The following is a 14,613-nucleotide window of genomic DNA, read 5'->3' on the forward strand; positions in this document are numbered from 1 at the left end:
TTTCAAATAAAGACTTAATTAAAATCTGAGATAAATTCTCCCCAGCAGGTTGTGGGTTTGGCTCCTGTCCAGTGAGAACATCTTCCTTAGAAGTCTGGCAGGCATCCAGATGTGGAGAACAGGTGGTATTGACTTCTGCAGCTCTCCAGCCGATCTTTGCAGGGTATGCCTGACGCAGGTGAGATAGACAGTTTGCAGTGTGGAGGAGTTATGACCCCCTAGCAACATCAGATTGTCACAGGTGCACCTGATGCACGGAAGGGCAAAACAACTAGAGAGGAAGCACTGTGGGACCACCAGTTAACTAGTTCTCATGGCTTCTATTATATTGCTGAACTCTAATGAACTCTAATAAAAGTCTCAAGATAGCCTAAAAAAAGAAAAGAAAAAAAACAGCCATCACACCTCAAACGCTCAGGTTGTTTGTGTTCCTGTTTGCAATGATTAATTAGTAATTGGGTTGATTTTGCCAAGAACATTATTTCCTTTTATTGATTTGGAGTGTTTGATTATCATGATTTATTGGTATTATTTAAAGGTTCAGTGTTTAGTTGAACACGGGCTGCTGCTTTGCTATTTGTTATATACCTGTGAAGGGCTTTAGGAGCTTTTCTTAATGACTCAAAACCATGCTCTTAATGTGGCCTCTCTGCATGCAGGCTCCACAGCTCATCTCTCCATGATCTGGCTGGACTGTTGTATCTTTTATCTGAATTGTTTTTGAATAAATGGACTATTATGCACAAACCCTTTATCTGGATACTGTCTCCAGCAGATTGTTGTGCAGAGAAGACAGTTGACAAATACAAAATCAGGGTTCTAGCATGTGACACAATAAACAAATAATCCAACTACAGTCTCAAGAGAGCAACAGCACATGATGTGCTACACTGTGTCATCATTAACTGGGGAAAAAAAGGAGTTTTTGGAAGATAAGTATACCCAATAGTTTCCAGTTGTTTCAGCAGCTTTTGAAACAACCATTGGCAATATTATAATGGAGTTATGTCTTCTGTGGCATGAGAAGTGTCTCATATCATCGAGGAAGAATTTTGACCCCTTCCTTTTGGCTGCAAAGTATCTCAAGTCATTCATTCCTCCCCCACCGTGATTGAAAGCTGATAGGAAATGATTGTGAATGATTGTGGCCTTGGGTAGTTTGGTGTGAATGGGAAAAAGTAGGATAGTATTGGTTTAAATGCCACCTCTTACCTAAAATGAGGCAGTATGATGAGGCTTTGTTCTCAAGAGTCAGGAACGGAAGTCCTGTAACCTTCTAGACAAGCTGTTTTATACCAGAATCCCCATTACATTAACTTGTTTTTTTGGTAAGTTTTTGGGGGTTCAGCATTTAGCATTTAACCATGCATGAAACACTGAAAATTTGACATTTGCAACACTATACTCGGATGGTGTATCACCTCAGTATTGATTATGCTTCTGTTTTTTGAATGAGTCATAGTAATGAAAACTATATTCTGCATTTGCATCTTAAAAATGTTTTCCCTCTGGCAAGATGATGGTAAGAGTCTATAGCCATGTATTTTTCTGGTGTTGAAATTAATTATGTCAACCCTCGCAAATTCAGGGAAAACAATCCCCGCTCCATGTGGAAAGGCATCCAGAACCTCACAGACTACAAACAATGCCACTCCATCCCCTCCCCCACCGACACCTCTCTCCCGGACCAGCTTAGTACCTTCTTCTCCCGCTTTGAAGAGGACAGCAGACAGGCAGAGGACAGACAGCTGACACCTTCAGAGCACGACCAGCCCCCCACCATCCAACAACACCAGGTACTGCGGTACCAGGGAGGGTGCTGAAGCAACCTGATCTCACAAAAATCCGTGAAATGCCCACGACCTCTCACCACTATTTTCCGTGGTACCAACACGGAAACTGGTAAAATTACGTGTGGGCACCACGGATATTGTACCATGCAAAGTCAATGGGATCCGTGGTCGTGATATATACACGGATTATGACATTATTATTATTTATATATTATTCTTTGTTATAGTGGCTAAATTATGCGTTTTTGTCGCGCAAGGTACGGTTTTTTACTGTCAGTTTGTAAAAACATGTTTTTAACGCTGTTTTAGCAGTGTTTTAATGAGGTTTTAATCTGAGCACCACGGATATAGTACTATGCAAAGTCAATGGGGGCGTGGTCGTGATATATACACGAATTATGACATTATTATTATTTATATATTATTCTTTGTTATAGTGGCTAAATTATGCGTTTTTGTCGCGCAACGTACTGTTTTTTAATGTCAGTTTGTAAAAGCCCGTTTTTAACGCTGTTTTAGCAGTGTTTTAATGAGGTTTTAATCTGAGCACCACGGATATAGTACTATGCAAAGTCAATGGGGGCGTGGTCGTGATATATACACGAATTATGACATTATTATTATTTATATATTATTCTTTGTTATAGTGGCTAAATTATGCGTTTTTGTCGCGCAACGTACTGTTTTTTAATGTCAGTTTGTAAAAGCCCGTTTTTAACGCTGTTTTAGCAGTGTTTTAATGAGGTTTTAATCTGAGCACCACGGATATAGTACTATGCAAAGTCAATGGGGGCGTGGTCGTGATATATACACGAATTATGACATTATTATTATTTATATATTATTCTTTGTTATAGTGGCTAAATTATGCGTTTTTGTCGCGCAACGTACTGTTTTTTAATGTCAGTTTGTAAAAGCCCGTTTTTAACGCTGTTTTAGCAGTGTTTTTATGAGGTTTTAATCTGACCACCACGGATATAGTAGCCTACTATGCAAAGCAACCTGATCTCACAAAAGTCTGGGAAATGCCCACGACCTATTTCCGTGGTACCAACACGGAAAGTGGTATAATTCCGTGTGACCACCACGATATAGTACTATGCAAAGTCAATGGGATCCATGGTCGTGATATACACACGGATAATGCCCACGACCTATTTTCCGTGGTACCAACACGGAAAGTGCTATAATTCCGTGTGACCAACACGGATATAGTACTGTGCAAAGTCAATGGGATCCGTGGTCGTGATATATACACGTTTTTTGACATTATTATTATTTATATATTATTCTTTGTTAAAGTGGCTAAATTATGCGTTTTTGTTGCGCAAGGTACGGTTTTTTACTGTCAGTTTGTAAAAACATGTTTTTAACGCTGTTTTAGCAGTGTTTTAATGAGGTTTTAATCTGACCACCACGGATATAGTACTATGCAAAGTCAATGGGAGGCGTGGTCGTGATATATACACGTTTTATGACATTATTATTATTTATATATTATTCTTTGTTATAGTGGCTAAATTATGCGTTTTTGGCGCGCAAGGTACGGTTTTTACTGCCAGTTTGTAAAAACATGTTTTTAACGCTGTTTTAAGAAGAGACAGGCGATATTTAAAGTTTCTCCCATTTCGTCAACCACAGGGGATTCCCTGGGCGTCCCCTCTACGTCATAGAGTGACGAGGGGGGATCCTGATCACGTGACGGATCCCCCCGAATAATAATGATAATGCTAATGATAATAGTAATATTAATAATAATAATAATAATAAGAAGAAGAAGAAGAAGAAGAAGAAGAAGAAGAAGAAGAAGAAGAAGAAGAAGAAGAAGAAGAAGAAGAAGAAGAAGAAGAAGAAGAAGAATGATAATAATAATAAGAATGATGATAATAATAATGATAATGATACTAATAATAATAATAACAATGATGATAATAATAATAATAATAATAATAATAATAATAATAATAATAATAATAATAATAGTGCAGAAATTAATTAATTATTTATATTAATCATAATATTAATATTTAGTATAATAATAAATACACCTGTAGCACAAACCAGTGTTTATAGCAAACATTCAGAGACATTATCAGACAATGATTAATGACGCAACACAGTCTCACTCCGGAGGCATGTGCTTGTGCTCTTACAACGCCATATTAAAACAAATTATAAACCACATTAACACTTCATAAAAACAAAGATCGAGGGATGAGGTCTGAAAGATCTGTTTTGAAACGTGGCTTAATACGTTACGCCACTGAACGCAACCCTTCCTGTCGCCGAGATAGGCAGCAGGACAAAACGTTAAAATAGCACTAATAAATGCATATATTGATCTTGTCCATCACATACATCTACTCACGATATAAATATACATTTTATGGTCACACTTTGTCTGTTGAAAAATGAGCGGATATATTATTTCGGAACCCTAATGTCAACATCTGTTATGAGATTCTGTTATAGTGGGAGGCCCCGCCCCCTCCGGTGTTGTCATGGTAACGTTTTGCCCCGACTGTTAAACAGGAAGTGCTGTACAGCTGATGTCTCGAACGTTAACCGTTGAACGTTAATTAAAGCAGAGACGTTCAATAAACTGTATAGCGTATCTTTGATTAAAGTACTGCTGAAGTGATAGAAACGCTCCATGTCTCCTCTCCATTTATTGAACACAAACAACATCTTAACCCTAAACCGGAAGGAGGTTACCAGAACTTTTGAACTTTTTTTAAAAACATTTTTTAAGATGTGTTTGCATAACTTAAACACACAGAAATGTATTAGCACTATGATATATTATACATTTGATCATCCTTGATCATCCAGGATCATCCTGTCAGACTGGGGAAGCGGTTAAAGGGTCTCTAAATAGCCATGTTAAGTTAATGGGAAAATTTCAAAAGGTGAAACAATCAGTATTTAAAGGGGAAAATAAACTCAGAACTGGTCCAAATTGAATAGTATGACTGTGTATAATACTATCATCGATATCTTAAAGAAATCTGGCCACAAAATACTCGTTAAAAGATTTTGACTGATTGTTTCCAGCTGAGCCCCTTAAAAGGAACCCTGCATATTAAGACATGTAGGTCTTAAAAGATAAATGTTGGTATCAATTATAACAATGTGATATAAAAAACCTTGTTGATGTCTTCGTTTTTATAAAATTTGAAAATATAATTTAACATGTAGGTCGCCATTGTTTTTTACATTCTGGGTAGTACGTCACACGGTGGCACCTGCTAACCCCCGTCCACTGTTCTGACACCCAGAAACAGATCAAAACACAGCTAAACAGGTGACGGCGCACCAGAAACACAGATGAAAACACAGCTGAACATTAAGGTGACGGCGCACCTACTAAAATAAAATTTAAAAAAAGTGCAGCCCCATACAGCATGAACTATAAAACACCATAAAACTCAGATAGACTAACGGACCACACGTTTCAACTAGCAGATAACCGATGCTACAATAAAAACCCCAGCCAGATCTGGCGTCATTAAATTAAATAAAGATGTTCTTGCCTATTTGAAGCGAAGTCTGCGCCTCCCGTTTCGTCAAAGTCCCGGGCCAGTCCCCTCAGCCGCTGGTCTGTCATCAGCACCGAGGCCGGTTTTAGGGGGGAGAGGGGGGGGCTATGCCCACTCAAACGTGCATATTGCCCACTGGCGTCTCCATCCCGGCGGCGGTAGCGAGAGCGGAGAGCGGAGAGCGGATGGCGGTGCGCTGCGGGCTGTAGAGCCCCGGCTACGCAGGCTACGGCGTAGCCTACGCAGGCTACGGCGTAGCCTACGCCGTCTACGCCGTAGGCTACGCCGTCTACGCAGGAGCCTAATGCACTGGTAAGATGCGCACAACATTGATCATTTTTGCAGATCTCCCGTGCATCACAGAACTTTGATCCAGTTTGCCTGAACCGAGACGTCTTATGGGCTCCCTCGTCAGCCTCCACGGCCGGGAGAGAGCTGCTCAACTATGTTTTAGATACCTGTCCCAGTTAAACTAATGGGGCTTATCTTCCCAGAGCCACCGCTCTACGTCATCGCCCCCAGAATACTTTGCGCAGGTAAAACATGGCGCCTCCCGCAGGTCAAAATATGTCATAAACATTGTAGATTTTTAAAGCAATTAGATTATTTTATGTGTTTCTAACAACATATTTTAGTATAAGAGAACAATTGTGGCTAATTAGGGACTACATGTCTTAATATGCAGGGTTCCCTTTAAATAGGTCTCTGAATATACAAGTCAAACATCCATGATCTGTACCAACAAGAAAATCAAACTTTGTCGTAGGACAACAGTGAAGACATCGTTGGAAAGGTCTTAACCTCAGGAGCAACATATGTCAATATGAGATTTGTGGGCAATTCCTGCTCCCCAGGTGTGCCCTTTGAACCTTGTACCTGTGACACTTTTGAAGGCCTATAATTCAACAACAAAATATGCTAGAGACATGGGGTCAACAGTTTTGGAAAGCTCTGCACCTCTACTATCATGCCCGACAGTAGTCCAATAGGGGGCGCCACTGAATAGGGTCAAAACCTATAAAAAACATGATTTCACCCTCTTACCAATACAAAAGTCAAAATCAGACCGAACAGGCGTGCTTCCCACCCTTAAAAACATATAATAAGCTTGCAAAGTTCGTGATCACAGTTTTATATAAGCGCTAATTCATTGGAACTACAAAAGCTATGACGTAGCACAATGCTGTGTATTGTAACTTGGCGCAAATTGTAGTTCTGTAACCTCTTCCGGTTTAGGGTTAAGATGTTGACATTAGGGTTCCGAAATAATATATCCGCTCATTTTTCAACAGACAAAGTGTGACCATAAAATGTATATTTATATCGTGAGTAGATGTATGTGATGGAAAAGATCAATATATGCATTTATTAGTGCTATTTTAACGTTTTGTCCTGCTGCCTATCTCGGCGACAGGAAGGGTTGCGTTCAGTGGCGTAACGTATTAAACAACGTTTCAAGACCTCATCCCTCGATCTTTGTTTCTATGAAGTGTTAATGTGATTTATAATTTGTTTTAATATGGCGTTGTAAGAGCACAAGCTGTTAAAAATAAGGGCAGTAGAATACAGCAGGTAAGTATTTAATTTAGGAGTGTCATCAAACCACACTTTTAAATTGAAGTACTGCTCTGATCGTCACATATAGACGGGATTACATTGGAAGTGTCATACAATTTGGTGTATTCTATTTGTGTCTGAAAATTTCTCGCTAGAAATGTCATCAAACCATCTTTTAAATTGAAGTATATGCATTTTTAAAAAAAAAGAGGAATGGGGAAGCCGCTCGCGGTGATCACCTGCTCCGAGCGTCAAATCTAGCCGCAGACGGGATTACATTGCAGCCAATAGGAGCCTATTTGCGCCTCCGGAGTGAGACTGTGTTGCGTCATTAATCATTGTCTGATAATGTCTCTGAATGTTTGCTATAAACACTGGTTTGTGCTACAGGTGTATTTATTATTATACTAAATATTAATATTATGATTAATATAAATAATTAATTAATTTCTGCACTATTATTATTATTATTATTATTATTATTATTATTATTATTATTATTATTATTATTATTATTATTATCATCATTGTTATTATTATTATTAGTATCATTATCATTATTATTATCATCATTCTTATTATTATTATCATTCTTCTTCTTCTTCTTCTTCTTCTTCTTCTTCTTCTTCTTCTTCTTCTTCTTCTTATTATTATTATTATTATTATTAATATTACTATTATCATTAGCATTATCATTATTATTCGGGGGGATCCGTCACGTGATCAGGATCCCCCCTCGTCACTCTATGACGTAGAGGGGACGCCCAGGGAATCCCCTGTGGTTGACGAAATGGGAGAAACTTTAAATATCGCCTGTCTCTTCTTAAAACAGCGTTAAAAACATGTTTTTACAAACTGGCAGTAAAAACCGTACCTTGCGCGCCAAAAACGCATAATTTAGCCACTATAACAAAGAATAATATATAAATAATAATAATGTCATAAAACGTGTATATATCACGACCACGCCTCCCATTGACTTTGCATAGTACTATATCCGTGGTGGTCAGATTAAAACCTCATTAAAACACTGCTAAAACAGCGTTAAAAACATGTTTTTACAAACTGACAGTAAAAAACCGTACCTTGCGCAACAAAAACGCATAATTTAGCCACTTTAACAAAGAATAATATATAAATAATAATAATGTCAAAAAACGTGTATATATCACGACCACTGATCCCATTGACTTTGCACAGTACTATATCCGTGTTGGTCACACGGAATTATAGCACTTTCCGTGTTGGTACCACGGAAAATAGGTCGTGGGCATTATCCGTGTGTATATCACGACCATGGATCCCATTGACTTTGCATAGTACTATATCGTGGTGGTCACACGGAATTATACCACTTTCCGTGTTGGTACCACGGAAATAGGTCGTGGGCATTTCCCAGACTTTTGTGAGATCAGGTTGCTTTGCATAGTAGGCTACTATATCCGTGGTGGTCAGATTAAAACCTCATAAAAACACTGCTAAAACAGCGTTAAAAACGGGCTTTTACAAACTGACATTAAAAAACAGTACGTTGCGCGACAAAAACGCATAATTTAGCCACTATAACAAAGAATAATATATAAATAATAATAATGTCATAATTCGTGTATATATCACGACCACGCCCCCATTGACTTTGCATAGTACTATATCCGTGGTGGTCAGATTAAAACCTCATAAAAACACTGCTAAAACAGCGTTAAAAACGGGCTTTTACAAACTGACATTAAAAAACAGTACGTTGCGCGACAAAAACGCATAATTTAGCCACTATAACAAAGAATAATATATAAATAATAATAATGTCATAATTCGTGTATATATCACGACCACGCCCCCATTGACTTTGCATAGTACTATATCCGTGGTGCTCAGATTAAAACCTCATTAAAACACTGCTAAAACAGCGTTAAAAACGGGCTTTTACAAACTGACATTAAAAAACAGTACGTTGCGCGACAAAAACGCATAATTTAGCCACTATAACAAAGAATAATATATAAATAATAATAATGTCATAATTCGTGTATATATCACGACCACGCCCCCATTGACTTTACATAGTACTATATCCGTGGTGGTCAGATTAAAACCTCATAAAAACACTGCTAAAACAGCGTTAAAAACGGGCTTTTACAAACTGACATTAAAAAACAGTACGTTGCGCGACAAAAACGCATAATTTAGCCACTATAACAAAGAATAATATATAAATAATAATAATGTCATAATTCGTGTATATATCACGACCACGCCCCCATTGACTTTGCATAGTACTATATCCGTGGTGCTCAGATTAAAACCTCATTAAAACACTGCTAAAACAGCGTTAAAAACGGGCTTTTACAAACTGACATTAAAAAACAGTACGTTGCGCGACAAAAACGCATAATTTAGCCACTATAACAAAGAATAATATATAAATAATAATAATGTCATAATTCGTGTATATATCACGACCACGCCCCCATTGACTTTGCATAGTACTATATCCGTGGTGGTCAGATTAAAACCTCATAAAAACACTGCTAAAACAGCGTTAAAAACGGGCTTTTACAAACTGACATTAAAAAACAGTACGTTGCGCGACAAAAACGCATAATTTAGCCACTATAACAAAGAATAATATATAAATAATAATAATGTCATAATTCGTGTATATATCACGACCACGCCCCCATTGACTTTGCATAGTACTATATCCGTGGTGCTCAGATTAAAACCTCATTAAAACACTGCTAAAACAGCGTTAAAAACGGGCTTTTACAAACTGACATTAAAAAACAGTACGTTGCGCGACAAAAACGCATAATTTAGCCACTATAACAAAGAATAATATATAAATAATAATAATGTCATAATTCGTGTATATATCACGACCACGCCCCCATTGACTTTGCATAGTACTATATCCGTGGTGCTCAGATTAAAACCTCATTAAAACACTGCTAAAACAGCGTTAAAAACGGGCTTTTACAAACTGACATTAAAAAACAGTACGTTGCGCGACAAAAACGCATAATTTAGCCACTATAACAAAGAATAATATATAAATAATAATAATGTCATAATTCGTGTATATATCACGACCACGCCCCCATTGACTTTGCATAGTACTATATCCGTGGTGCTCAGATTAAAACCTCATTAAAACACTGCTAAAACAGCGTTAAAAACATGTTTTTACAAACTGACAGTAAAAAACCGTACCTTGCGCGACAAAAACGCATAATTTAGCCACTATAACAAAGAATAATATATAAATAATAATAATGTCATAATCCGTGTATATATCACGACCACGGATCCCATTGACTTTGCATGGTACAATATCCGTGGTGCCCACACGTAATTTTACCAGTTTCCGTGTTGGTACCACGGAAAATAGTGGTGAGAGGTCGTGGGCATTTCACGGATTTTTGTGAGATCAGGTTGTGCTGAAGTCATGTGCCCATCAGCTTGCTGCTGTATTCACCACCATCTTCAACCGCTCACTACAGCAAGCCACAGTCCCCACCTGCCTGAAAACCGCCACCATAATAGGGCTTGGTCGTCTTGACGTCATCACTTGGCGGAGCCGCCATTTTGGAAGCTTACTTAGCTGCTCTTCAGACCACTGCGCACTGTGTACAGACGTGCTCCCTCTTCGTTGTGTCTTAAGGCTCAGTTATGGTTCTGCGTCACACCAACGCAGAGCACACGCCGCAGCCGTGACGCCGTGCTGAACCCTTCAGACTTCTCCGTCTCTCCATTTGGTCGCGGTGCAGTACCCCCCGCGGCCACTAGTTAGCGATCTTTTTCTGAATGGTTTATCCGACTTTTTCCGGTCACAGTAAATCAAAGAAATAAGGACAACTATTGTGCAAAAAACAAAAACAAAAAAAATCACACATAAACGAAGAAAAGAGCCCTGGAAGTTCACTACTGATTCAAACCGGAAACCGGAAATGCTTTGCTTTCAAACGAACCAATCACAGCCCTCTCGGTCTGCGTGTGGACGGCGTCTCCTCGACGCGTAGTTACAATTTTCAGGAGGTGCACGTCAGAGACGGCGCAGGTGACGGCGTGTCCTCTGCGTCGATCCAAACCACACGCCGTAGGCACGGCGCCATTTTGACGCAGAAGCATAACTGAGCCTTTACTTGTAATCGTTACTTTCCGTTATTCTGTAAACCATGGTTACCCGTTCCTGTGTTGTGGGGTGCAACAGCTCCACACATAACAGATGTGGGGAAAAGATCGCTAATGGTTTAACTTTTCACCGCTTTCCTGCTCGGAGGCAGAACCACGGAGGCCAAGTATCTGAGATAACAAAGAGTCGTCGGCTCGCTTGGATCGCGGCTGTAAGACGACCAAACATAACCTTCCACAGTAAACCACAAACAAACACTCACACAGACCGAGGTCGGATCATTCACACAAGTTTTATTCCCCACTTCTGGAGCTAAACGCAGTTGCTGGCCAGCTCTCTGCGGTGCGATTAACCCCAATCATCAGATAAAACTAGTTTGTTGAGGAAAAAATATTCACACATCCCACTTGGCTTTGACCAACATCAGTTTGCCTACAGGTCAAACAGCTCCACAGATGACGCCATCTCCATCCCCCTCCACTCTGCTCTCAGCCACATTGGCCACGGTTACATGATGTTTTTTTAATTCTGAATTAATTATTCCGAATTAAACTATTTTCCTTTGAGTTTACATGGAAATAGTCATTCCGAATTAAGGTTTACATGGAAAACACGTTTGATCGGCTTTATCCAATTCTGCTTAAGGTCTGGGGGTTGGGAAGGTTCCGATTGGATAGGGGGGTGGACCGGAAGTTGCGTCTATCAGAAATTACGTCTACCGGAAGAAAAACAAACTTAGCCGCTTAGCCGCTACAACTTTGAAAAGCTCACAGTTCTTTTAATTATTTCCAGGTCCTCCAAGTTATTTATTAAATAAATCTTGACCACCATTTACTGCATGCTGCCATCTTGAAACTTTGTTTCAAAAACAAGCCCAGCGCGGAATATAAGCGTCATCGCGACAGACGGGCAAGGGAACGAGCATGCGCAGAAAGACCGGAATTAATTTACAGCAGAATTAATGTATACATGATCGCGGAATTATTGTATTCGGATTTAAAATCGGAATAAACCAGCCACTTACTTCCGAATTAAGTTTAATTCGGAATGGCCATTTTCATTCGGAATTAGGTGTTTACATGGTAATTTTTACTCATTTTAAATCGGATTTAATTTTAATTCTGAATTAAAGATGAATTAAACTTCCCATGTAAACGCACTGATTGAGAACCCCAGAACATACATTAGGATGCTGTTTGTTGACTTCAGCTCGGCATTCAATTCCATCAGCCCCGGCCGACTGGTCAACAAACTGCAGACACTGCAGCTTGAAACCTCCTTTTGTCTGTGGATCAAGGACTTCCTGACTAACAGACCCCAGCATGTCAGGATGGGCACCTCCACATCCTCCACCATCACCCTCAACACCGGTGTTCCCCAGGGCTGTGTCCTCAGTCCAGTCCTGTACACACTATACACCCACGACTGCGTCGCCACCCACGGATCCAACACCCTCATCAAATTTGCTGACGACACAACCATTATTGGACTTATCAGCAATGATGATAAGGCACCAGGCTGCCTGGTGCAGCAACAACCACCTCAACCTCAACACCAAGAAGACAAAGGATATCATTGCCGACTTCAGGAGAACAAGGACCACACTGCACTCAGACCTCAGTATCAACGGGGAAGAATGGGAGCAGGCCAGAACTTCAAGTTTTCTCGGCCTGCACATCTCAGAGGACCTGAGCTGGACTGTGAACACCACCCACCTTATTAAAAAAGGCCCAGCAGCGTCTCTTTTTCCTGAGAACGCTGAGGAGGAACAAATTCCCTCCACCTCTGCTCAACAACTTCTACCGCTGCACAATAGAGTGTCCTGACCTACCGCTGCACAATAGAGAGTGTCCTGACCTACGGCTGCACGGTGTGGTATGCCAGCTGCACTGCATCTGAAAAGAAACAACTGCAGCGGGTCATTAAGACTGCTCAGTGGATCATTGGCTGCCCGCTCCCACGCCTGGAGGAGATCCATTCCAACCGTCTCCTCCGAAGGGCCAAAAAGATCCGAGACGACCCCGCTCATCCAGGACACTCTCTATTCTCCAGCCTCCCCTGTGGTAGACTCAGAGTTCTGAGAACCTGCACCGGCCGGCTGAAGAACAGCTTCTTCCCCACGGCTGTGAAGAGACTGCTACAGGACTCATAACACCAGTCCTTATGTAAATAATTTCATTTGCACTTTATTTTTTGCTGTTTACAGACAGACTGTGAATGTAGCTGCTGTCCCTGGAGGATGCTGCCGAACGAAATATTGTTGTATACTGTACAATGATAATAAAGCTTCTTATCTTTTCAATTACTCTATTTTGTAGGTTTTTTTTAATATAACTTTAAATTACATGCTGAATCAGGTGGTGGTCTCTGTTGTTTGGTCGCTCGTTTTATGAAAGGATTTCCCAAAAGTCAGAATGGAACTGCAAGTCTGTCCTTTAATCCCACGAGGCTTTGAGCTCTTAGTTTGTTTATGTTCCTAAAAATGTCACAGACTCTCAGATGTGTACAATCAGTTGGCCTCTGGCTTCATGTAGCCACAAGCTAGATGAGCCAGACGACCTTGTCAGTGAGATCCCGCTGCAATTTACCACAGCCGCTCACATTTTAGTGAGACTCTGAGGGGTTTATATCTTCAGTTTTTAATTTTACCTCATTCCTGTATTAATCTGGGGAAATGGGTTTGGAAATGTCATTTGTAATTTAATTAAAAATTCCCTTAACTAATTGATGATTTATTTATGAAAATGCTTAAAGGGGACCTATTATGAAAAACAAATTTTCTCTTGCTTTAACATATATAAAGTGGTCTCCCCTCAGCCTGGGAACTCAGAGAAGGAGGAAAGCAACCAAATTCTGCAGTGTCTGTACAGCCGCCCGGATGAGCCATCCAGTGTCACGTGGCTTCTATCACCCGTTCAGATTCTGCTCCCTTTCATTACGTAACGACGGGCGCGATTTACATGGGTTGGCCTCCGATGTGTGAAACCACGCCCACAACTAACTCCGACGGCCGGAGCTTCCGCCATTTTTTCGTAGCAGTGTATTGCGTCATTGAGGCCCCGTTTACACAGAGCAAAAACGGAGGCGTTTTCATGCGTTTTGGCCGTTCGTTTACACGAAAACGCAGCTCAAAGCCCCCAAAAACAATCATTTTTGAAAACTCCGGCCAAAGTGGAGATTTTCAAAAACTGTTTTCACGTTTGCGTCTAAACAGAGGAAAACGGAGGAAAACAGAGGAAAACGGAGATTTAAGCTTCAGAACGTCACATTATGCACCAGAAACTCACCAGCGTCATGTGTGCGACCTGTGTTTACAATTAGTTTGGCCACCGTCAATATTTTCTTGTATTTTACCTGTTTTATATTCTATATAAAAGACTCTCGTTCCGTCTTGGAAGTAAAGCCTGAATTATGGTCCCGCATTAAATCGACGCAGAGCCTACGGCGTAGGGTACGCGGCGATGCGCGCCGTACGGTGTGCGTCGCCGCGTACCCTACGCCGTAGGCTCTGCGTTGGTGTAACGCGGAACCATAAATTAGCCTTATTAGCCTGTCATTTGTTGATGTTTTTTCCAGGATTCTGATTGGCTGG

The sequence above is a fragment of the Cololabis saira genome, chromosome 8 (genome assembly GCF_033807715.1).
Source record: "Cololabis saira isolate AMF1-May2022 chromosome 8, fColSai1.1, whole genome shotgun sequence".
Classification (NCBI taxonomy): Eukaryota; Metazoa; Chordata; class Actinopteri; order Beloniformes; family Belonidae; genus Cololabis; species Cololabis saira.